This window comes from Stegostoma tigrinum, chromosome 16 (genome assembly GCF_030684315.1).
Source record: "Stegostoma tigrinum isolate sSteTig4 chromosome 16, sSteTig4.hap1, whole genome shotgun sequence".
Taxonomy (NCBI): domain Eukaryota; kingdom Metazoa; phylum Chordata; class Chondrichthyes; order Orectolobiformes; family Stegostomatidae; genus Stegostoma; species Stegostoma tigrinum.
Window position 1 is genome coordinate 48434816 of NC_081369.1, and position 26794 is coordinate 48461609.

Below are 26794 nucleotides of genomic sequence, written 5' to 3' on the forward strand. Positions count from 1 at the left end.
ATGTTGTGCAAATTAAATGGATGCATTAAGGTCTGGCTTTGACGCAGCTAAAAGCAACCATTCACTTATTGAAACAACAAACACAGAACTTATACAGTTCAATATTGTTCATCAGCTTAGATAGGGGATTTGGGAATGATTATTGACCATTTACTGAAAGTATCTGTCAATATGAGTTTATTAGAGAATCTAGTTGTGTTGAAATGTATTTTGATTCTAAATTCAAATAAAAACTGCTTACAGAAATTAGAAACATATGCAAAGGGCCCACATCAGACAAGATAACTTTTAATTTATTACGAGTTGTTATTTTCTGAAGAAGCAGCTTCTCTTTTGCCAGAACACCTCTGGAGGAAACACCAATTTCAGAAATGCACCAATGCATTCCACATTCCACATTCCAAACTAAGCTTGACATTAAAATAAGAAGTGGAAAAATAGTTATTGAAAAACTAAATGGGCATAGTCTTCAGACTTTTTTTAAAATCTGCGGTGCATGCTAATGCCAAAAAGGGATTTATTTTCAAATAGGAATTATTCTAATTCACAACTCCATTTTGCTTCCATCCTACATCCAATGCTAGCCTTGGCATAACTTTATGTTTTTGCAGCCTATTACATCATCTATTCCAAAGGTTCACCATACTGACCGAATGCAATATGTGTTCCGTCTACTCTGAAAGGATTTTTAGGTAGACCGAAATTGCAACCTTTATTGAACATAGTAAATAGAAAGCTAAATGTCAGTCAAGCTGAGACCAAGAGCACTGCAGATTTCAGAACATAAGGCATATCTTAATTCAAATCTCTGAGTACTTTTTCTTGTGTCCTCCACAAGGAAAAATGCCACTCATACCCTTTTGCCTTCCATTTATCATTGGAGGAAATTTTCTGAAGTCAGCTACAACCATGGCTAACGAGCTCCATTTACCTTTTACATTATACTTGTGGCCAAAATCTAATAGAACTAAGTACTCCCAGTCAATGTCACTCAACATCCTCATCATCACCTATTGGGGCTGTGTAGAGTCAGATCTGCACTCAACCCTTCCTATTTCGAGGTAGGAATTTTACCAATCAGTCACTGATCACATTTTAAAATGAGAGCAATAACTGTAAAACCAAAGTTATGCTTGAGGCCAAATTGTGTTCTGAAAGACTGAGGGCTGGACTATTAGTGGTTAAATCATAGAATCCCTATGGTGTGGGAACATGTCCTTCAGCCCAACAAGTTCACACTGACCCTCAGAGCACCCCACCACCCGATTACCCACACCTCCCTTGCAGACTATGAGCAATTTAGCATGGCCAATCCACCTAACCTGCACATCTTTGAACTGTGGGAGGAAACCAGAGTACCTGGAGGAAGCCTATGGAGACACAGGGAGAATGTACAAACTCTACACAGTCAGCTGAGGATGGAATTGAATGCAGATCCCTGGTGCTGTGAGGCAGCAGTGTTAACCACTGAGCCACCATGCTGCCCCAACATATGTTGACGTATGTGCAATACAGAACATAATCTGTTACTGCCAACTGGGCCCCAGAGATCAAAGGTATATGGGTCAAAGTCCAGGTTGCAGTAAGTATTCTGAAGCCAGATATCAGAGATAGAACAGTTGACTGAATGTAAGGATTTATGCAGGTCTCAGACAAAGCCACGCAATGGGTCAGTGGTGGTTGCAAGAGGATGGTACAACCAGGTATTGTACTTCCATAGATGTTTACTTTCGCTTCCAAAGATCCCAACTACCACCGCTTAGTCTCATGTTATTTAAACCTAGAATGCTCAAATAAAAACCAAGGCCACTGAAGTCTTACAAAAAAATTCCAAACATTAAACTAAATAAAATGATTTGTATTTGAGTTTGCAAAAGTGTAGTGCAAGCCATCATTCTATTATTAACTGCTGTTATAATTTGCTAATATATCTAACCAAGGCTGTGTGTAGTATTTGGCCCTTCATATCAGTATTTTTTGGTACTAAGGAGGAGAAAAAGGGAAAAGTTCCCTTCTCCAATTCTGACTTCATTCATTCTGAAATGCACAGGAATTCATCAAAATATAACAAGTGAAAACTGTCAAAAGAAGTTTGATAGTAATGTATTAGAATATCCCAGACACATTCTACAGAGCCTTTGATTAATAATTAAATTACAACAGGCAAGAGTGATATCATACTCTTAATCTTCCAGAGTTATCAAGTTATGAATGTTTTAATCTGAAAGACAATTAAACATTTATTACTTGAGATATCCTTCAGCAGCCCATGAGATTAAAGAGCACAGAGCACATTGTCAAAAGAGAAAATTGTTTGATGCTGTACTAGCATTCATACTCACATCTTAGAAATAAGATTCCATCATGTTTATTTGTACCCAGTGGAAAATATTGATATTTGCACGGAAGGTGGATCAGCTGACTGAGAAACTGTATGAAATATTGTATATCAAACAATATACCTGATAGGAACATTATATCAGGTATAATTAAATTATTATCTTTTATGTAGGCAAATTATAAACACTAATTCGTCAGCTCATTGGATTATGATTTACAGTTCAATGGAGACCCAAAGCTCCTATTAGGAAACTGTTTAAACTCAATCAATGCAATAACTGATTCACATAATTATACCCCAAAACAGAGAAGAGATCAGCTACATCGCAAAGGCAGCCTCTAGATCACAATGCTATAAGGCAAAGCACCCGTTCAGACCAAGTTCAAGCTCATAACCTGAAAAGGTCAGTCATTATACAGACGGTTTTATTTGGATTAATGCTATTTTTATATCAACACTTGAATTGAAGTTAAGATATGTTTTGAAGGTTAATCTATTTTATAAAGCTGCCCATAATGTTAAATAAAATGTCTCCTGTTGTTGACAAGCTTTCCATAGATTGAAATGTGGTTGTAACAAATCTGAGATGGAGAAAACGTTTTCTGGTGATACCTGGTAGTAGAACTACATTCCAGACCTGCAGAAAGGAAGTGGCATTTTAACTTAGGAGAAGCTCTTGAGAACTAGATTTCAGACAGAGAAACAATGATTTGCTGAACTGTACGTACCCAGCAAGAGAAACATGCTATAATAAAAGAAAAATACTGAAGATGCTGGGAATACGAAATAAAGTGCTGAAAGTTTTCAACAGATCTGGCAGCATCTGTGGAATGTAAGGAGATATTGAGTATAATGTTGGACTTGAATATGACTTCTTCAGAAGCAAGTTATTTGTTTCTATACAAACACACTAATGCAACACCAGAAAATGATGTGATAGTTATGGTAATGTGAATTTTTTACACTAATTAACTGCAAAGCAGAAGTGCAAGACAATTTCTTATCACACTGAGCAACATAGCACATTTGTTAAGTTCTAAGTTGTTAAGTTCTTTTTCTGAGTTTTATTAAAACCATAGATTTTCCACGTAACAATGTATGTTTTATCTGAAAGGAACTGAAGTAAATTAGAACATAATACTTCAATATTTTTGAGCTGATTTTTATTGTAATTTTTTTAAACTTCCAATTCAAACTAAATCCATAACTAGATTCATATATACTGAAGTAGCATTATTTATCTAAGTTCTATTTAGATAAGGTCAGCTGAAAACAAAACAAGAGCTTCACATATTAGCTTATTTACAAAATGCTGTTAATTATAAGCAATGGAAAAATGGATTACTTTGTTAAAGTTATTGCACATAAAACATGTACATTATAGTAATTCAGTGCACCGTCATTAATGCAGGCTGAGTATTTGCTCATTCTGTCAAAGTTCTTAGGTTTGAATTAGATTAATGGACTTTAACTCACACGGGTCATAAGGGAATTGTGAGTAGAGGGCAACAAATTGCAAAGTGGATATTGGTGGGGTCAGGGAAGGGGCATGGTGGTGCAAAGACAGGGTAGTTAATTTTTTCAGGTCTATTCAGCATGAACTAATAGCAAATAGCCAAGGTTACTCTTGAATACTTTCTGAATTACGTTGTATCAATAATGCCCTTTGTGAAAATAACATTAAAGCAATGGGAAGAATAAACAAATCTCTTCCTGGGAGTAGACCATAAATCATTCCAAGTAGGAACTTAGCAGTTTCAGTCTGCACAGCACAGAGAATGCCTCACTGTGTATGAATTTGAAAAACATATTGGAAGACAAAAAGCAGGAAAATATGTCCATGCAATGGGAGGCCATGATTCCATCCAGGAGCCACAGGAAGCAAAGAAAAATTTCTAATATACTTCGTACATGAAGCCATGTTGTGAGAGCCCTGTTTTGGAATGCCAGTGAGCATACTTACGTGCAGGTGAGTAGGTAGGATTTTCTGAATGTGATTGTGTTTCTGGTGTACAACGTGCCGTTCAACACAGAGAATTGATCACCCGAGTAGTATTGGCACTGCTTTGGTTTATTAATGTACAACACTCTGCAGTCACTTCTTAGGAACTATGAACGTGATGTCTTCATGCTGGCCATGTTGTTTCTTACCTTTTTAACCATTGAATGGAGCAACACTTACCTTTAGTGATTTCAAACTTGATTGCATAATCCCTTATTTCCTCATTTCCTCCCTTAACCTTTCACAACATCTAAACTGTCTTATCCATCACAGCAACAGCCTTGCAATCAAGTAATCTCGCATGGACTCCCTCATCATTTCAATCAAAAGCCAAAGTCATTTCCAATCAATTCCTTGTATCACTCATCTGCACTTTCCCATGAACCCCTCCTACCCTCGTAACTCTGTTTCGTTTCACAGTGTAATAACTCAGCTAGCCCGACTGGAAAGGAGCATTGCTTACTGTTGAGTATCCAGAATAGAGCCACTACTTAAGATGTCCAAAGTCTAGTCGCCAGTCTGGGACAGACAGGTCTGCAGTCCCGTCCCCGGGTCTGCTTTATCTTTCATCCTTCCACCCAGAAATGTTATCACACACAACTGAGCAAACATCCCACCACCAAAATTACGATGGCATTTGTTTTTATAAACTACTAATCATCACCAGTAATTTACATGCAAATCCGACTGACGACAATGCAAACCATCAAAAGTGTGAGGAAGACTAAGGAGTGAGGGAAAGGGCCTAAATAAAAATGGAGTTGGAAGGAGACATCGAACGCTGTAACCCCCGTGGTGCCCACACTGGGCCTGCTTTACAAAGGACTCAGGTGATGAGTGCCATTGCCTGTTCCCAAAGGTAACTCATACCCAGCCGGCTCACAAGGAGATTAATTGGGCATTCTTCATGGGCCTTGTAGGGCTTATCACATCCCTCCACCTCTGATTCAGAGGGGTCCCCCTCTGTTCTGTGATGACAAGGCCTCCCAATATTGTCCATGACCCCATTCCTGTTGCCTTCCAGATCGGGTCAAGGGGCATATAATAAGTACATAAACTACTAATCATCACCAGCAATTTACATGCAAATCCCACTGAAGAAAATGCAAACCATCAAAAGTGTGGGGGAGACTAAGGAGTGAGGGAAAGGGCCTAAATAAAAATGGAGTTGGAAGGTGCAGCATAATGGGCGGCATGGTGTTTTGGTGGTTAGCACTGCAGCCTCACAGCGCCAGGGACCCAGGTTTGATTCCAGCCACGGGCGACTGTCTGTGTGGAGTTTACACATTCTCCCTGTGTCTGTGTGGGTTTCCTCCGGGTGCCCCGGTTTCCTCCCACAGTCCAAAGATGTGCAGGCTAGATGAATCGGCCATGCTAAATTGCCCATAGTGTTCAGGGGTGTGTGGGTTATAGGGGATGGGTCTGGGTGGGATGCTTCAAGGGGCAGTGTGGACTTGTTGAGCCTAAGGGTCTGTTTCTACACTGTAGGGAATCTAAACTGTCTGTTCTGTGAAGAATGTTGAAGAGCGGCTACAGTGGGCTTATCCTCAGTAGTATGTCCATTTGAATAAATTAACTCTATAGAGGGTTTCCTCTGGAGGTGGTTGATTTTTTTTTATGATCTCTCTCCTTGTAGAATAACGGTCCCTTTTTATCTCAGGATAACTCCCAGGATCCCCCTGAAGTGCTGTTACTGAAATTCCTTACATGGCCCATATCTAACCCTAGTAATTTTTAAGATCTAGGAAAAACTTTGACTCTATTGTATTGCTTGGAATTGAGCCCCTTTCTTACGGCCTTTACCACCTTTTTGACAGCATATAATCCATTCTTGTCTATTCTGTGCACGTCCAATATTATCTCAATTACCTGGAAAACAATTTTCCCTTTTTAGCCAGCCTCAGAAAAATGTCATAAGACTTCTTCCAAACGTGCCATATTTTCCTTTGCAGTAGGATCTGAGATTAAAATGTCATCTAAATAGGCTGCCACTCTGGGCACCCTTGGAGGATACTCTCCATTTCCCTTTGGAAGATAAAGCAAGCTGAAGATATGCCAAAGGGTAAGTGAGTGTATTTCTACAGTCCTTTGTGAGTATTTATAGGAGTAAATACTTCTTAGATGATCCTTCTAGTTCCAGTTGGAGTTAGGTGTGGTTCATATTAAATGTGAAAAATATGTGACATTCCCCCATTCAGCTTTTCATAAAGTCCTTCATAAGGGTATCTGACTAAGCAGAAAGCTCTGTTGACTATCAACTCATAATCTCCACAAAGACTGACTGAATTGTCAGGTTTTACGATTGAGACTACTGTTGCAGTCCATTAAGCAAATTGCATTGATCGTATGATGTCATCCTCGAGATATTCCAATTCAACTTTATCTCTGGCACATAGACGACTGGCTGTGTCGTGAAGTATTTAGATTGGGCTTCTGGATCTACATAAATCTTGGTGCCTTTTATCTTCTTGACGTCGTCTTGGAACGCTTCGGGATACTTCTCAATACTAGTACCCAATTTAAAGGTCTGTTGCCAATCCAAATGGATTTTCTGTCACCAGTCCTATCCCAAAGGTTAGGATCTAGCTGGTACACCACCGTCAAGGGGAGTCAGACTTTCTGTTGCCCCTGTGTAACTGGTGTTACTGTAATACATAAAGACCCCTACTGCATGTGGCCAATCTGGTCTTGGTATCTCGTAGGCTTAAAGGCAAGATGTTCCATCAGAGATTCCTAACAATAGTGGCAGTGGTACCTGTGTCCACCTCCATGTGATGGGGGTGGCAATTTACCTGGAGTTTTGTCTTAACTTGGGGAACACTGGTGCAATTTAGCCATTGCAATTTCTCAATTATTTTGCAAAGTCCTAACTTGATGTGACTTCACCCTACACATTTCACCTGTATTGTTAACTCTGCTTAGGAGCAGACCCTGTGACTTCAAGTGCAACATGGGCAGTCTTGCTCCTCACTGTATTGTGGAGAAACTTCCTGTCCAGTTCTGGAACCTGGCAGCTTCCTACTCCAACCACCTTTCATAGATTCCCTACAGTGCAGAAAGAGGCACTTCAGCCCACTGAATTTGTACCAACTGTCCAGAGAGTACCCCACCCAGACCCAGCCCCAGGTCAATACTCACGGCTCCCAGTAGTTGCCAAGGAAGACGGGTGATTCAGTGGTTAGCATTGCTGCCTCACAACACCAGGGACCTGGGTTCAGCCCCCAGCCTATCCCCATGACCCCACATATACCATGGCTAATCTATCTAGCCCACACATCCCTGGACACTACGGGTTAGTTTAGCACGGCCAATCCATCTAACCTGTAGTTCTTTGGACTGGGGGAGGAAACTGGAGTCGCCAACAGAAACCCACACAGACATGGGGAGAGCTCATTAATTCCACACAGTCTCCCGAAGCTGTAATCAAACCCAGGTCCCTGGTGTTGTGAGGCAGTAGTGCTGACCACTGAGTCGCTTGAGATCCTTGGCAACTATTGGGAGCCATGAGTATTGCCCTGGGGACTTGGCTCTGCAGTATGGGGGTAGCCAGAGGCTGAGGATGGCACTGTCTATAAACCCTGAAGCTCCTGAGCCCATTTTTCTGCATTGTCAAGGGAAGCAGCCAGTTTCAAGGCTTTCTTGAAGTCCATGTTGGGGTCAGTCAGTAGATTCCTTTGAATCACAATATCTTTAATTCCACAAACCAAGTAATCCTTCACATTTTCTGAAGTCACATTGCTCTGTCAATTTCCACAGTGTCATTAAGAATTCAGTAACTGGTTCCTCAGGAAGTCTATTTACCATGCTAACTTGTAATGCTTTAATATAACAGATGGCTCGGGGTCGTAGTGGGCCTGCACTGTTCATCAAAAGATTTTACATCCAGGGCTGCCCAGGTTGGTTAAATTCTTTTTGATGCTGAAAGTCGTAGTCATGTGGTCAGAAGAATTATATTTTGTCAGTGGCCCCCCTTCTATCCTGTTTGCCTGAAAAGAGTAACTCATTCTTTCAGCACACCAGGGCCAATCCTCTACACTCGCTTCAGAAGATTCCAGTTTCCCATGCAGCAGCATTTTCAGTATTTCCCCATTATGGTCTAAAAGGGTTTGTTGAAAGGCAGGGCTGTCTAAAAATTTTCTTTACTGTCGTTGCCAAGGTAATAACTTAGGAAGCATCATTTATTGTTGAACACCAAATTACAGCCACTGCTTCTAACATACAAAGATTAATTCCAGCTCGGACAGGCAGCTCTGCAAACCCACCCCTGGGTCTGCTTTGTTGTTTTTTAACTGGAAGTGCTCTCCTCATGGGATGCCTGAAGATTAGAAGCATAAGGCCAAAGTTCAACCAAAAGCATAATAAAATATGTTTCAAATATCTAAAAACAGAATGCAATCACCTAAGTTTGCTTTATTCTTTTCCCTTTATATCCAGAAGTACTCTTACACCCAAGTGAAAGTTCTTTTTCCTATCATCACTGTGTCTTTTTCTTACTATTAACTGCTGTCAGTAAATCACCCCTGCAGCCTGGGTTTGCTTTATTTTTTTAATCTATCTATACAAAGAGGTCATTACATTCCTGGAGTAGGTACAGCTTGAACCTAGGCTTCCTGGCTTAGAACTGGGTCTGCTTTATTTTTGTAATCTGGGATTGCTGTCACACACAACCAAAAGGCTTTCCCACCACAAAACCACCATGACCTTTCTATTTTTATTTTTAACTACTAACCATCAGTAAAACACTCATGTAGCGATTCAATAGTTACAAGCAAAGCCCATTATGAGAATTAAAATCCATCAAAAGCAAAGGAGCGGTAGGGAGAGAGGGATGGGATAAATTAAAATGGAATCAGGGAGGGAAATGAAGCATGTATCCCCTGTGATTCCCAACTGGGTCTGCTTAATTTTTTTTGCTTAAGAGAATGATGAATGCTTTTGTATTTAATTTAACCAAGCTGTTCAGCCATGTTGTGATATAGATCTCAGATTCTTAGGACTTGAACCCAGGCATCCTTGGCTCAGAGATAGGTACAATCCTATCAGACCACAAGAGCCCTCTGGGTCTGCTTTATTTATTTTTCTTTTTACTTAAATGTGGAAATATAATCGCACACAACCGAACAGCTCTCCCATCATTACTTTTTATTTGTTTTCAACTATTAACCTCGATTTGTGCAGCTAGTTCGAAAGTTACATGCAAAGCCCATTATGGGCAAGACTAGGTCTGCTTTTTGTGTTGTGGCCACTGGGTTTGCTTTATATTTTTTATATATCCCTGGTCTGCTTTATATTTTTTTCTTTTTTTATACCCAGAAGTGAAGCACAGCTGAGCGACCTTCACACCACCAAAATCACCATGATATTTTTTTCCCTTTTATAACTTCTGTATACCACCAGTATTCACCTGTGTAGCCAATTAAATATTTATAAGGAAAGCCCATTATGGGTGGGTTTAATTTTCTTTATTTAACCAGTCCTTCTAATCAACCTGTTCAGAGGTGTTATTACATTCCCCTGGAGCAGATGAGGCTTGAACCTGGGCCTAATGGTCTAGGAGTAGGGACTCTACTGCTTTACCACGAGAGGGCGCCCTTAGATCTGCCTTTTTCTCACTGTTAACTAAATTGATTTTAACCATAGTGCACTATTTGACTCCAAGATATACTTCACGTCCCATATTACAACGGCTGCTGATTTCATCATTGTTTCCGAAACCTGTTTCACCCTGCCTAAACTCACCTGCTCCTGATATAGCAATGCTTTCTTAAGTGGTCTTCCATTCTCTGTGCATATTTAAGACAGGAAGGGCAGTGAGCAGAAATATGGCGTGCACAAAACATGATTCTGATATTTTATAGCGTGTCTCAGAATAAATAGATGACATGACAAGAACTTACTGCTATGATGAAGATAGCTATTAAATGAGACACATTTTTAAAATATGAGCAGCCTTAAGCCAAGCCACAGGGGTAGGAATAAGGGGGCAGGGGATGATGTTAAAGATAAGCAGAAGCCGAGCAGCTATTGCGTGAAGTTGCATGAGCTCATCACATTCTAAATGAACAATTCTTTCCTTAAGGCTTCATTATATATTTAAATGAATGATTTTTGATAAACATTCACATAATTTATCTGGAAAACACTGATTTTGATAAGCCATGACTGCAATGTTTAATATTATGCATTGCGTCTTTAGCAGAAGTATATTGAGAGTGCTTTTAATGAAACACATTGATATAACTGTATCTTGTGACACTTGAATCAATGGGTCAGCTATTTCTACAGCACTTGATGCATCATGTGTACAGCCTGCTTGAAAGATGTGTCACAAATCTCCTTGGGTATACTGACCCTGATGTGTGGGAGTCATATATGGTTTGCCTTTGTGATACACAATACTCTGGGTATGGGGATTTATTTGTTTTCAGGATATCTCCGAATACTTGTAGACTGTTGGTAAACTGCATCTGTGCTTCTCGCCACATGTCCATATGAATGTTTTCAACACTCACAACTCTGTTTGTGTCAAGCTATCACAAAGTCTTTGTATTTCTCACTCATGGTTCATTAAACACTTTCCCCAAACTTTGAAGCTGAACTCTATTGCATCATAGAGCTTCCAGTCAGTTTTTGCTTTGAGACAGAGTGCAGGAGGAGATGGTGATGTTGTGGAAATGTCACTGATCATACAAAGATTGAGGATATAGCAATGGTAACGAGAGTACAAATCCCATCAGAGCAGATGCTGAAGTTCCAGAAAAAAGGGACCAGTAGCCTAATGGATAAGGCACTGTAAGCCAGGCAATGTAAGTTCTTTTTACATCTGAGTGAAGCAAACCTCACAGCAAAAACAAATAGCAAAACCTTTCTCTGAAAACTCTGTGATAGACATTGTTGAGTTTTAATAACAGACATCTCGGATTTTGTGGATACAATGGAAAAAGGAGTGTTAAGGTCGATATCAAGGGAGGCAGTGATAATGTCAATGCACGTATAATCCAAATTTTAGTCCAACCCCTTGGGGCATGAGTTCAAATCCCACCATGGAAAGTGGCGAAATTTGAATGTAATAAAAGCTAGAATGTAGGGCTTGTGTAATTGTTATAACACCCATCTAATTCACTAATGTCCTCGAGGGAAGCTAATCTACTAGGCTTATTTGATCTGGCCTACACATGACTTCAGACCCACAACACAGTGATTGACTCTTAACTATTCCAGGTAGTTAGGGTTGGGAAATAAATGTCTGTGTCTCATGAATGAAAAGAAAGCATGATTTAACTGAATGGCAGCACAGTCCTGATGGCATGAACAACCTACTTCCGTTCCTACAGTTGGATAGCAATGGCAATGTTTTTAGCTTAATAATCTGCAAGAAGACGAAGGACTACTGCAATGACCTTACTTCAAAAGTATTCTCCCCTATTGCTGGGCCAGGAGGTTAAAATCACAAAGTGACTTTGCAAGGTTCATGGCTATATTACCACCTTCACATAACAGCAATCACTTTAACACCTTCAGCAGCCCTAAGTACCATCTCACTTGTTGCTGCTTTTTCTTCAATTTGTAAAGTAAATTGGCAAGGCCAGAATTTTGAGTGCAGTGTGTTTAATGGCAATGAAACCAAAGGTTATGTTTCACATTTTGCTGAGAGAGGTTAACATGCTCCTGGGGTGTAGCAGGGTGGTCAAGAGATTGGGATAACGCAGTGTGGAGCTGGAGGAGCACAGAGAGCCAGGCAGCATCAGAGGAGCAGGAATGTTGACGTTTTGGGCTGGGACCTGAAGAAGGGTCCCAACCTGAAACATCAACTTTCCTGCTCTTCTGATGCTGCCTGGCTCTCTGTGCTCCTCCAGCTCCACACTGTGTTATCTCTGATTCCAGAATCGGCAGTTTGTACTATCTCTCACTGCATGAGATTGGTATGTTTTATTGAAATAAATGCATTTTATAAATGGCTATTGTTTATATTGAATGATACCCCATTGTGCACGGTTAGACATTGTTGTAGTACATAACGGCAAGTCAAATTACACAGTGTGGCTATTGCATATGAAGATATGTAATTATAATTAGACAAAGCAGGAGAGTATTCTACTGCTCTGGCTTGGAATTTACTTCTACCGTTTGCAACTTTCCAACTACAGCCTGCAGATTAACACTTTCAACCGGACAAAGAAGTTCGATTTTCCAAGGCTGTGTGTATTCCTTTGGCAGTGACTTTTCTTTAAAGAAGATAATAATGATGGATCAAATGAAACAATATCTTCTGCTGTGCAGGTTGGACTGCGCTGAAGTTTAATGGCCTTGGGCATAGCTTATTTGATTATGAAGTTACCTGCTTTTAAAATATTTGAGCTTGTTTAATAGGTGCCTTAGTGGATTGTAATTGCCACGTGAATGATTAAAGTCCGATTTCAAACTCCAATTGCTGTATAATTCTAAGCTCACGTTCACTTCTGCTGAGCTAGTAAAGTTCATTATTTCTTTTTCTGTTACACATTCTTGGGCTTGTTTAATCTATAATGCTAAAACACAGAAGCAAATATTTTTGACACCATCAACTTTCTTTGATTGTCATTAGTGGCTACATATTGGCAATCTTGACATGTTGCATTCTTCATTTCTGTATTTGTGTTTAAAATATTTGCCAGTATATAATCAAGACCAGCAATGTGTTCCAAGCATCTTCACAGCATTTATTGGTGCAGGCTGATTTCCTGTATGTTAGTTTTGTATACCTCCTGAATACTGACACTTTTTCTCTTTGCTGTGTAGACAGTAGTTCATTATGCTATATACATGTAGGTGTGTAGGTTGTGTTCATGTCCTTTTCACTCTCCTCCATTTTCCATGGAGGCGACATATTCCCAGCTGGAATAGGCTATAGGCACTATCTATGCCAGATAACCACTTAACTTGTCTTCTCGCATTTGCTTTCCTCAACCATTGCATTTTGAATACACTGAAACGTTTAAAAACTTCACAGTACAGTATTTTTCTGAACGTATAAAAAGAAAGTACACAAGAAGTAATGCTGACCTGAAGTAATGATGAATTGAAAACTTTTAATGAATATTATTTTCCTGAGATCATTCACTTCATAGTATCATTGCTGCTTTGTTAAGATGCTACTCAAATAAGAAAAGCTGCCAAATCTGTTAACAATGCCTTTGATGATCTTCGTTGAATATGACATCAGTGTTCTCTATACTAATGTCTAGTGTGTCAAAAGGTAAATCCGTCTTGAATTATGTAAAGAGCAGACAGTGAAGGTATTATATTGAATGGAATGAGAAATACTTTTTCCCATTCAAAATATTGCAAATGGGATAATTGCTGTTATAAAATGCTTTCACATTAGAAAAGAATATAAAGCATTTCCAAAAATACAACCTTTTTCAATTCTATAAAAAAACCACAATCTAATGTTCCATAATTAAGACATTAGACAGGAAACTTCTAGTGAAAGTAACAAGGGTAAACTATTGCTTTTTATCTATACTGTACTTCAACTTGCCAAAAGATTTGCAAACCTCATATAGAATAACTTAGGGGCAATTAACTGACCAAACTGGCTAACTGTCAAATCAAATCATTTGCATCGAGACGTTTTCCTTCACCTAATTTAGGGTAGCATTATTCAGATCTCTTGTGTTGTGACACATGGCCTAGATGAAGAAATCTACAAGCAGACACAGGTGGCACTGCAGCCATGGGGTTTGTGGGTCGTTCTTATGCTGCTTCTTAATTCTGATTTCACCACAACAATTAAAAAAAAGAGCAATAATGTTTTGGCAGGTAATTCTCAACCAATTTAGATGACAAAAAGATACTTTATCAACAAATAATGTCACCACAGAATCCCTACAGTGTGGAAGCAGGCCATTCAGCCCATCCAGTCCACACTGACCCTCCAAACAGCATCCCAACCAGACCCACCCTATCCCTGTAAACCTACATTTCCCATGGCTAACCCACATACATTGTGGGCAATATAGCATGGCCAATCCACCTAACCTGGACATCTTTGGACTGAGGGAAGAAGCAAGAGCACCTGGAGGAAACCCACGCAGACACAGGAAAAACGTGCAGACTCTGCACAGACAGCTACCTGAGGCTGGATTCAAACCTGGGCCTGTGGTGCTGTGAAGCAGCAGTGCTAACCACTGAGTCACCGTGCTACCACTATCTTTTAAAAATTTCCTTTAATTTCTCATCACACAATTAAAAGAAAAGAATCAATCTGTGATGATAGCAACGGTCCATAGTAGAAGTAGTATATTGGTAAGAGCAACAAATCAAGCTTGTACATCGACAGTGCTTTTAATGTAATCAATAAAAAGGATCAAATGGAAGAGTAGTGAGAGTTGGCAAAAGATGTATGAACAGGAGCAGCAAAGAAAAATATTTCAAAAAGAGAGTTTCTGAGCGAAGGACCTATGGAGGAACACCAAGTTACATAGTGCACAGGAGAGAACAAGCTTTATCTTTAAATCAGACAATCATGGATTCTCTATCATGAGCAAAGGTGGAATGGGGCAAATTTGAGCAAATTTCATCTCTTAAGCCCCAAATAGTGATGTTGTTTTCTCATTTTTTTATTGAAGTAGGCCAAAGCATGCTCCCAAACCTTATTTTTGTTTAGCTTTAATCTTAGGAATAAATGCACAGCAAAATCCCTTAATACGAAAACAAATGTTTGTTAACAAAAGCATTCAAAACATTGGGGAATTAGTTTGCTAATTAAACCAAGCACACAGACACACACACAGACACACACAGACACACAAATATGCAAGGTAGAAGAAAAGAGAAAAGGAAGGAATATTGAATTTATGAATTTCTTAACATTTCAAAAATATTGGCATTAATTTATCAGTCCAGTGAGTCAGTATCCTACTGGGAGTTGATCAGTTGGTTGCTTTTGAAGGAGTTCTTTCCTTGGGAATTAGGAAGCAGTTGAATGACAGTCAAAGGTGCAGCACTATATAGTATTAGTACAGCAATATTTCTTGTACACAGAAAATACCCCAGTTTGGCAGGTGAAGTACCATATTCTTTCGAGAGATGAGACTTTTGAGAGAGAGCGAGACAGAGAGAAGGACAGTAGGCCCAAGTCCTGAAGCTAATCTTCTTGTGATTTTAAGATAGCAAGTGACTTAAAATCCCAAAGCTGTGTACTTAAGCAATCCAACAAGAGCAGATTATGGACCTGACAGTACAATTTTTACTTCTGTATTAGAGTTTCCATTGCATTATAAAGAGGTAGCTGTAAAAGCAATTTTAGCTCAGTAGGCCTTGATGTTCCCTTCATCAACACCCAACCAGACAGATTGGGTCCAAGTTATAAGAAAATCAGAACATAAGAACGTCGAGCAGGAGTAGTCCGTCCAGCCCTTTGCGCCTGCTCCACCGTTCAATAAGATCATGGCTGATCTTTTTTGGACTCAGATCCAATTACCCGCGCTCTCACCGTGTCCCTTAATTCCTTTATTGTTCAAAAAAAATCTACCTTAGCTTTAAAAATGTTTACTGAAGTAGCGTCAACTACTTCACTGGGCAAGGAATTCTATAGATTAACAACCCTCTGGGTGAGGAAGGTCCTTCTCAATTCAGTCCCAAATCTGCTCCCTCTAATCTTGAGACTATGCCCTCTTGCCCTAGCTTCATCTGCCAGTGGGAACATCCTCTCTACTTCTATCTTATCTATTCCCTTCATAATTTTATATGTTTCTATAAGATCCCCCATTAATCTTCTGAATTCCAATGAATATAATCCCAACCTACTCAGCCTCTCCTCATAAGCCAACCGCCCCAACTCCAGAATCAACCTCGTGAACTTCCTCTGCACCCCCTCCAGTACCAGTACGTCTTTCCTCAAGTAAGGAGACCAGACTGCGCACAGTACTCCAGGTGTGGCGTCACCAGCACCTTGTACAGCTGCAACATAACCTCTCTGCTTCTAAACTCAATCCCTTTAGCAATGAAGGACAAAATTCCCTTTGCCTTCCTAATTACTTGTAGTACCTGCAGACCAACATTCTGTGATTCATGGACAAGGACACCCAGGTCCCTCTGCATAGCAGCATGCGGCAACGATTTACCATTCAAGTAATAATCCTTTTTACTATTACTCTGACCAAAGTGCATGACTTCACGTTTATTTACATTGTGTTTCATCTGCCAGACCTTTGCTCACTCACTCAGTGTACCTATGTTCCTCTGCAAAGTTTCACAGACCTCTGCACACTTTGCTCTGCCATTCATCTGAGTGTCATCTGCAAACTTTGACACCCTACACGTGGTCCCCAACTCCAAACAATCTATATAAATTGTATAGAATTGCAGTCCCAATTGCTAGCTTTAGCAGAACTATCTATACACAGCGGTTCAGAAACTTCTGGAAATTTGATTATGTTATCAGCTTCAGCCATGTTACGAGTCGGTCAGAAGTCACACACCATCAGGTTATAGCCCAAAAGATTTAGTTGAAATCATAAGCTTTTGGAATGCTGGTGCTTCGTCAGGTGAAATCACCTACTGAAGTCCCCTGATGAAGGAGCAGCACTCCGAAAACTTGTGATTTCAAATAAACCTGTCGGACTATAACCTGATGTGGTGTGATTTCTGACCTTGTCCAACCCAGTCCAACACCAGCACCTCCACATCCTTTTATGATTGAAGCAAGGTTGTCCATTTTTAAAAGATGTGAACTTAAAATGAAAATGTAGAAATCAACACTAAGATAACAAAGTGTGGAGCTGGATGAACACAGCAGGCCAAGCAGCATCTTAGGAGCACAAAAGCTGATGTTTTGGGCCTAAACTCTTCATCAGAAAGGTCTAGGCTCGAAACATCAGCTTTTGTGCTCCTGAGATGCTGCTTGGCCTGCTGTGTTCATCCAGCTCCACACTTTGTTATCTTGGATTCTCCAGCATCTGCAGTTCCCATTATCTCTGATAGAAATTAACACTGTTTGCTTTGGGATTTCTCTTCATGCCCTCTGACCACGACAAAATCTATTGCAATCTTCAGAATGGAATCTAGGCTTGTGCTACAGTGCAGTACTGAATCATTGGTGTCCTAGACCATATCTAACTCAAAAACAACACAAGAACATATGATAATAAAATGTGAGGCTGGATGAACACAGCAGGCCAAGCAGCATCTCAGGAGCACAAAAGCTGACGTTTCGGGTCTAGGCCCGAAACGTCAGCTTTTGTGCTCCTGAGATGCTGCTTGGCCTGCTGTGTTCATCCAGCCTCACATTTTATTATCTTGGAATCTCCAGCATCTGCAGTTCCCATTATCCCCCACAAGAACATATGATTAGGTTAAGCGCTTCATTTCATTTGTGGATCCTGTTTTGTGCAAAGTAGCTGCATATTTCTTGCATTTCTAAGGTACTAAAACACATGCAACACACTATAATGACTACCGCCAAGTGGCACTGACCACCATAATCATGAAATACTTTGAGAGGCTGGTCATGGCTCACATCAGCTGCTCACATCCCAACCTGACTCGATCTTCTTCAATTTGTCTACTGATGAACCAAATCCACACTGGATGTCATTTCCCAAGACATACACTCATCCCTGGAACATCGGGACAACAAGGACGCTTATGTCAGACTCCTGCTCATTGACTACAGCTCCATCTACAACACCCTTATCACCTCCAAACTGATCCGAGCACTCTGAGACCTAGGTCTCGGCTCTGCCCTCTGCAAATGGATCCTCGGTTTCCTTGGCCATAGATGACAATCAGTGAACATAGACAACTGCACATCCTTCACAATCACACTCAACACTGGAGCCCTCCATCAATGCGTTCTCAGCATCCTACTGTACTCCCTATACACCCACGACTGTTGCCAAATTCCGAACAAAAGCCATCCATAAGTTTGGGGCGACACCAGCGTGGTAGAACGGATATCAAACAAAGATGAGTCAGAATACAAGAGGGAGATAGAGGGTTTGGTGATGTGGTGCAACAATAACAATCTTGCTCTCAATGTTGACAAAACAAAACAACTGATTATTGATTTCAGAAAGAAAGGGCAAGAACACACCTCCATGTACATCAATGGAACAGAGGTTGAGAGGGTTGAGACCGTCATGTTCCTGGGAATGGTGATAACTGACAATCTGTTTTGGACATAAATATGACGGCCAAGAAGGCACACCGCCTTTTCTTCGTCAGGCAGCTCAGGAAATTCAGTATGTCCGTAATGACACTAGCCAACTTTTGCAGATGCACCATTGAAAGCATACTGTCTGGGTGTATAACAGCCTGGCACGGTAACCTCTCTGCTCAGGTCTATAAAAAACCACAGAAGGTGGTGTGCACAGGCCAGGTCATCATGGAAGCCAACCTTCCATCCACAGACTCCATTTACATCTCTCATTGCAGCAGAAAGGCTGCCAACATCATCAAAGACCTGACCCAGTCCAGTTACCCTCTCCTACAACCTCTTCTATCAGGCAGAAGATACGGAAACTTGAACACACGCACCAGCAGGTTAAAGAACAGCTGCTTCCCTACCGTTATTAGACCGATGAATTGATTCGCTAACTTGAAATAATGTTGATCTTGTTAATATTGATCTTGACTCACACATGTTCTGTGTGGTGTAACCAGAATGCTTCACTCTGTTCAATTTTTTTCACCCTGTCAGACCTTACTTACTATCATTTGCCTGTATTGCTTGCAAACAAAGCTTTACACTATATATAGGTACATGTGACAATAATTCAAATCAAATCAAAAATGTGGGAGTGACAGAAAGGAGGTTTAATGATAGGATTAATTAAAGAAAAGTGGGAGTAGGCTAATGTGATGGATAAATGGCACTATGGTTCATTTGGGCCAATAGCCTGTGTTGAAAATCAATGTAACATAATGCACAATGTTTGGCTAAATCTTTAACTCTAAAACTACACTATTAGGTAGAAGTTACTGAATGAACAGTTATGTCTGGTATGTGCAATGTCTAGTCACAGACCCAAGTTAAATTGTTGATTGCAATTTCTGCTCAATTTCATCAATGTTTGAACAGTTCTCTTGACTTGTCATTTGCAACATGCTTTGCTCTTAGACAATGAAAGTTAATTGATTGGAGAGCCCTAACTGGAAATATCCAATTGCATATAACATTGTAGAGTCACCGAAATGTACAGCACAGAAACAGACCCTTTGGTCCAACTCATCCATGCCGACTAGATATCCTAAATTAATCTAGTCCCTTTTGCCAGCATTTGGCCCAAATCCCTCTAAACCCTTCCTATTCATTTAGTCAACCAGATGTTTTTTAAATGTTGAAATAGTACCTGCCTCCACCACTTCCTCTGGTGGCTCAATTCATACATGCACCACCTCCTGCGTGAAAAAATAATCCCTCAGGTCCCTTTTAAATCGTTCCCCTCTCACCTTAAACCCACGCCCTCTAGGTTTGGACTCCCTCATCCTGGGGAAAGACTTTGTCTATTTATCTCATCCATGTCCCTCACAATTTTATAAATTTCTATAAAGCCACTGCCTTCACCCCAGCACCCCACCACCACCACCAATGCTACAGGGAAAATAGCCCCAACCTATTCAGACTCTCCCTATAGTTCAAACCCTCCAACCCTGGCAACATGCTTGTAACTGTTTTCTGAACTGTAATTGGCATCCTTTCTACAGCAGGGAGACCACAATTGCATGCAGTACTACAAAAGTGGCTGAACCAATGTCCTTTACAGCTACAACATTACCTCCCAACTCATATATTCAATGCATTGACCAATAAAGGGAAGCATACCAAACATCTTCTTCACTATGATATCCACCTGCGACTCCACTTTCAAGGAACTATGAGCCTGCAGCCCAAGGTCTCTTTATTTGGCAACACTCCCCAGGACCTTACCATTAAGTGTGTAAGTCCTATCCTGATTTACCTTTCCAAAATCACATGTCTCAAAATTAAACTCCATCTGCTACTCCTCGGCCCATTGGCCCATCTGATCAAGCTGCTTCTGAGGTAACCTTCTTTGTTGCCCACTAAGCCTCCAATTCTGGTGTCATCTGTAAACTTACTAACCATACCTCCTATGTTCACATCCAAATCATTTATGTAAATGATGAAAAGCAGTGGCCACAGCACCGATCATTGTAGCACACCGCTGGTCACAGGCCTCAAGTTGAAAAAAACAACTCTCCTCCACTTCCCTCTGCCTTCTTTCTTTGAGCCAGTTCTGTATCTAAATGGCTAGATCTCCCTGCATTTCTGCTCATTGTGAAAATTATGCAAAATATTGTATATGCTGCACTCCGATTTCAATTCAAATTGAAGACAAATGATGAGAATTCAATACAAGGTAGCACCAGCACAAGTAGTGATGCACAATTGGCCTTAAATAGGTATTATACGCAGGCAAGGAAGAGCCACGTAAACGTAAATGTGAAGAAGTCTTACCGGGCTCGAAATGTTAACCCGGTTTCTCTCACTACAGATGATACTGGATCTGTTACGTTTCTCCAGCATTCTCAGTGTTTTTGAGGGAGAGACATGGGCTTCTTCATTTTTAACCCTTTCTCAAATATTTGACTCACTTTTCTTTCCTCGCTCAATATCATCACACTTCAAATTAAACTTAGTTAAGTAGGTTACAAATGGAGAGTCAATTAGAACATAGAACATAGAACAGTACAGCACAGAACAGGCCCTTCAGCCCACAATGTTGTGCCGACCATTGATCCTCATGGATGCACCCTCAAATTTCTGTGACCATATGCATGTCCAGCAGTCTCTTAAATGACCCCAATGACCTTGCTTCCACAACTGCTGCTGGCAACGCATTCCATGCTCTCACAACTCTCTGCGTAAAGAACCTGCCTCTGACATCCCCTCTATACTTTCCACCAACCAGCTTAAAACTATGACCCCTCGTGCTAGCCATTTCTGCCCTGGGAAATAGTCTCTGTGATTTAGTTGAGTGAAAAAGTTTTAATACCTCCTCACATCAAAAACGTAAGACGCAACATCAAACACACACAAATACAAGTAATCAGCTTTTAAAAAGGGAGGGCCTGGATATCTAGAATAAATAGGGAGGCAAATGCAAATTAGTTACAGATCTTAAGAGTCTTTTGGAAGGTGAGCATGGGTAGATCTTAATTTCTCAGTGAATGACAAACTATTCAAGTTTCTTTTTCACCTGCGCTGTTTTCTACAATTAGGACACACACGCAGAGAAAAGCTTCCAGTATGCTTGCTGCTGTCAGTCCATAGTGCTTTCTCAATCTTTTGCTCAAAAGTTAGCTTTACTGTTCCTTTATAGAATCTAGTATATGTCATTATTTCACTTCAAGCTGGATAGTTGTAGGAAACCTTTCATCTCTCATGCAAGTATTAGCAAAACTAGCAACACTCAAATTTCTTGATGCCTCATTGAGTTTCAACTACTCTTGTTTAAAATGGTAATTTTGGGGCAGCTTTTTTCATACAATCCACGTGGTTTGCTGGGCATGTCAAGTGACCACCACAGCCATTTTAGGTCAGCAAAATCCTTTCTAAATTCATTTTTAGTCCATGGAAGTCTCAGGTAGTAAAGTCAAATTATGAAAGTTGAATATGGATTGTGCATTTTCACTACAATCCCAACATTGGAAACTAGTGAGAGATTTTTGTCAAAGATTGTAAATCTAGCTGGAACTGGCATATGACAAACTGTTGACTGCAGCAGCAAGGCTGCCGTCTCAATTTTTGATGTGCTTAATTAAGATTAGTGCCTCTGGCAATGGGTATTTGGCCAATAGCCCAGTGGTTAAATTAGTCCTGACATAATCTTCATTCCCACTTTTACGATCAAATTGCTGTCATTGAAATATTCCCAAAGGTAAAATGCAATAGATTTTACAGAACAGAGATTTTCTTTCTCAGAAATCACAGTTCAACACTTTTAATTTAGTCTAAGGTATTGGCTTTTGTGATTTTAATGCAGCAATTATCTTTGCAAAGACATTTTAATTAAATGTGTTTTTTCCACTTTGAATAGTAAGTGGCTTTTTAGTCACAATGCAATTTCTCTTTTATGTTGGAGCTTGTTCTGATTTCCTGCAATCATTGATTGCAATTGGATTATCATAAACTAAAAAGCCAGTATTATTTCATGCAGAACATTATTCTTGGTATGGCATCTTGTCATGTTTAATAATTACTATCACTTCAAAGTGTAGCAAAATATTTGTTGTCTAGTCTAGCAGATCAGCAAAAATGAAGGTAACATTTGTTTGCATTTGTGTAATGTGATTGTGGTTGTGTAGGAATCCAAAAGAGATGGTCTGGACCCTCAGTAATGGCATCCTCATATCACGCAGTGTAACTTGAAGCCTATGGAAAGAAATCTCCAATTTGAAAGCACCTGTGGATTTTAATTCCCTTCCTGAGCACTTTACACTTTGCAGCTTTTGATGGATAAATCTGAGATGCTGCATTTTGGAAAGGCAAATCAGGACAGGACTTATACACTTAGGAAGGATGTCATGAAACTTGAAATTGTTCAGAAAAGAGTTACAAGCATGTTGCCAGGATTGGAGGGTTTGAACTGTAGAGAGAGGCTGAATAGGCTGGAGCTATTTTTCCTGGAGCGCCGTAGACTGAGGGATGACTTTATAGAGGTTTATACAATTGTGATGGGCATGGATAGTGTCGAGAGACAAGATCTTTTCCCCAGGATGAGAGAGTCCAAACCTAGAGGGCATAGGTTTAAGGTGAGAGGGGCAAGATTTAAAAGGGACCTAAGGAGCAACCTTTTTGTGCAGAGGGTGGTGCGTGTGTAGAATGAGCTGCCAGAGGAAATGGTGCAGGCTGGTACAATTTTAACATTTAAAAAGATGGTTATATGAATAGGAAGGGTTTAGAGGGATTTGGGCCAAATGCTGGCAAATGGGACTAGATTTATTTGGGACACCTAGTTGGAATGGACAAGTAGGACCAAAGAGTCTGTTTCTGTGCTGTGCATCTCTATGTCTCCATGGCAAATTGGATGCAAGGGAATGTAAACTGTACAGATCTCTTAATCAGAGGCTGAAATTATTTAGTTATGAGTGCACAGCAGGCTGAATTTTATATTTTCTTTGTGAATTATAAGTATGCTTTTTTTCCATGAAGCTTCTCATTGTATCCTACCAGAAACACCCTGTTAACTACATACCTGACCCTTGCAGTTCCTTCATTTCAAATTGTTACTCTGTCTTACCACGCACTGTGCTTGGGACAGCTCACCACTCACCAGATCTCCATCGCAAGTTTGGCATTCCTCGCTGCCACACCTTCTTTGAAAGGTTTGATAATTCAACATTTTCCCTCACTGACAATGTAATGGCACAGCAAGCGCAAAGCCATGCTGCTCACAGCACAAAGCTGCCATTACTGACATTCCCTCGCACGTAGATCATAGACTCCTTACATTTTGGAAACAGGCTATTCGCCCCATCAAGTCCACATCGATCTACTGAACAGCATCCCACCCAGTCCCACCCTATCCCATTGACCCTGCATTTCCCGTGGCTAATCCACCTAGCCTGCTCATCCCAGGACACTATGGGCAATTTAGAATGGCCAATCCACCTGATCTTTGGACTGTGGGAGGAAACTAGAACACCCGGACAAAACCTGCACAGACACAGGATGAATGCATACACTCTACACAGCCACTCAAGGGTGGAATCAAATTCGGGTCCCTGGCACTGTGAGGTAGCATTAAAAAACCACTGATCCACCATGCTACCCCTTATTTTTGTTTTTTTTCTCACAGAACAACTCAAGAGTACCTACTTCATCTCAACAAGACTGCATTTGTTTGGAGGTCAGCCTGACAGAGGGAATCTGCACTGTCATGAACAATAGTAACCAAGACTCCAAGTGCTGTTTTAATCACCGTTATAATTTGATGACTGGACAGTGTTCCTTATCTGCCCAAGTTCAACACACAGACATATTGAACATTTTCTTGCAGTCCTGGGTTCGTGCCCTTCCATCCCCAAGCTATCCCAAACACAGCACACATTTTGTGCAAATACTTAAAATACAGAATATCTCCCCATGCCCACCCAATTACAGAACTTTAAGTAAAACAAAACCTGAACAGAGTATCAGTTGGGGAAAGTTCACTAAATTTCCAAAGTACTTTTAACCTTCCATTTCAAGATTTATCCTGGCAAGGGAAGTCCCAGAGAAATTTGCAGTCTTTATTGTGAGAAGTTGGAGCTGGACCTGACGCTGGTGTCCTGGTGATCATGACTGAGACCATCTGTGGACTGGCGATCATCTGCACGGCAAACGGGACCTTGCCCCATTCATGTTGGAGTTCTGTGCCTCATGGGAGGAGGTAGTAGCATTCTATGTGGAGGCAGATTTCGTCGAGCCAAAGATCTGGACCAAGAATTACATCACCCTTCTCTCACCCTTGTCATTGATTATCCACCAGGCTACACATTTGACCTGTCCTTATCCATGTGCCATCTAAACACCATCTTTAGGTCACCACCGCTCTGCCCTCATTGCCTACTGGGAGTCCACATCATATTATTGGGGGGAGGTGATGGTCTAGTGCCTTATTGATGGACTGTTAATCCAGAGACCCTGATAACATTCTGGGGGCCTGAGTTTGAATCCTGCCAGGGCAGATAGTGGAATTTGAATTCAATAAATATCTGGAATTAAGAATCTAATGATAACCATGAATCCATTGTTGATTATTGGAAAATTGCATTTGGTTCACTAATGTACTTTAAGGAAAGAAACTGTCATCCTCACCTCATGTGAGTCCAGACCCACAGCAATGTGTTTGACTCTGAACTGCCCTCTTGGCAATTAGGGATGGGCAATAAATGCTCCCTAGCCGGCAATGCCCCTCATCCCGTGAAAAAATAAAGATTATTGCACAGTATGGGAATGTCACAGACTGGTAAGTAATTGGACAATTCCAAACAAAAGTTTTTATTTTCGCCCACCAAAAGTGATTGCAAACAAAATGAATAGAAGCTGCAGTTCACCCCACAATACCAATCAATTGCTAGTATCATGTCCAAAGACAATTTTACAGTAATTTGTCCCCTCCACCCAGCTCTCATCAACTCACACTGGTTGTCAATGAGGTCCTGGCTGGTTTCTAGTGCCTGATGCAGCTGAGTTCTATCATGCACAAGGTAAGCTTCGTCAATTTCTCAATGTATAATTGCCAAGCTGCACAACCTGCACATTAAACTTACATATCCTGGGAGATTCTGTGACTGCCACATCTTGAAACATGCCAATTTTCAAGACATGTACCAGACAATAGCAATAAGAATACTTCACTCCTAGGAGAATTTGCCTTTGTTCGCCTATGGCTGATGGAGCCTAGTTGCCATAACAACCAATCGAAATGAACAACAGAGCTACAACGCCTTTGCCCAACACTACAATGTGTTCTGAACAGCATTTCAAGTTTTGCAAACAACTATTCTTTTGTCTGAATCCCAGAGAAGGAGTCCAACACACTATGTGTTCCTTAAGATTACAATGAAGAGAGGTCTCAGTCTGGAAGGCATTGATTTATCTGCACTCTTCCTGAGCAGGATGAAGACTGATTTATGGCTGATACAGAGTAGGAGTGATGACCAAGAAACCAGCAACTTCAGCAAATCATTGCCACATGCTCAGCTGCACTCTAAATCTGTCAGTGTTCAGAAGGCAGCAATGCATCTGTAAACAATTACTTCTAGTGCAATCTTCTCTGAGGCCTTTGGGAGGCTTAAAATGGAACCCAAGCCCACTCTGAGTAGACATGCTATCAACTGGGCATAACATATATCACTTGGTTGGAATTGCCAAAACAACAGTTGGGATCAGGAGTGTGTGCAGTGGGAGGAATGGGAAACGGAAAGTGGAGCTACTGTTTCGGATCTATCTTTTTGGTGAAGGGCATCTGAGGTATAAATACAGAGTAGTTTAAAATTCCAACTGCTTGGCAGCAGAGAAAGCCCCCTTAAACTCAGGAAACCCAGGTTCATTCAATCTGAACTGCATTGAGAATAAATAAATGCAAATGAACAGCATTTTTGATTGATAACATACCCATATTTATAAACATTCCTTCGAATTATAAAGATTAAGTATTGATATTTAATATTTATGTGGGCAGAGAGCAGAGTTAACGATAAATAGGTTTTTTTTGCTCTTCAGTTAAACCCATTCAACATACATTAATAAATTATTACTGCTCTCATCAAACTTGCACATAAAGCTGGACTGACTTTACCAATATATTCAGTGTCAGAAAAGAATTATGACTTTGTCACAGTTTGCTTTTTTTTAGGATTGTTCCTGTGAATTTGCCTGATCTGAAAAAGGACTTTACAGTACTATTATGTAAGTGTTATGAATGCCAGTGGTTTACGCCAGTACAAAATAGTATATT

The 26794-nt window shown here is 40.5% G+C and overlaps 1 long non-coding RNA gene across 1 annotated transcript in view; it reads left to right on the plus strand.

Annotated features, from left to right (window-relative positions):
* The window catches only part of LOC125460022 (uncharacterized), a 28137-nt gene extending 3067 nt beyond the window's left edge, over window positions 1–25070 (plus strand). The window contains exons 2-3 of the long non-coding RNA XR_007249160.2: window positions 2648–2744; window positions 24149–25070. This is a non-coding gene — a long non-coding RNA (uncharacterized LOC125460022). The remainder of the gene's footprint in view (window positions 1–2647; window positions 2745–24148) is intronic.
* The last annotated feature ends 1724 nt before the right edge of the window (window positions 25071–26794 follow it).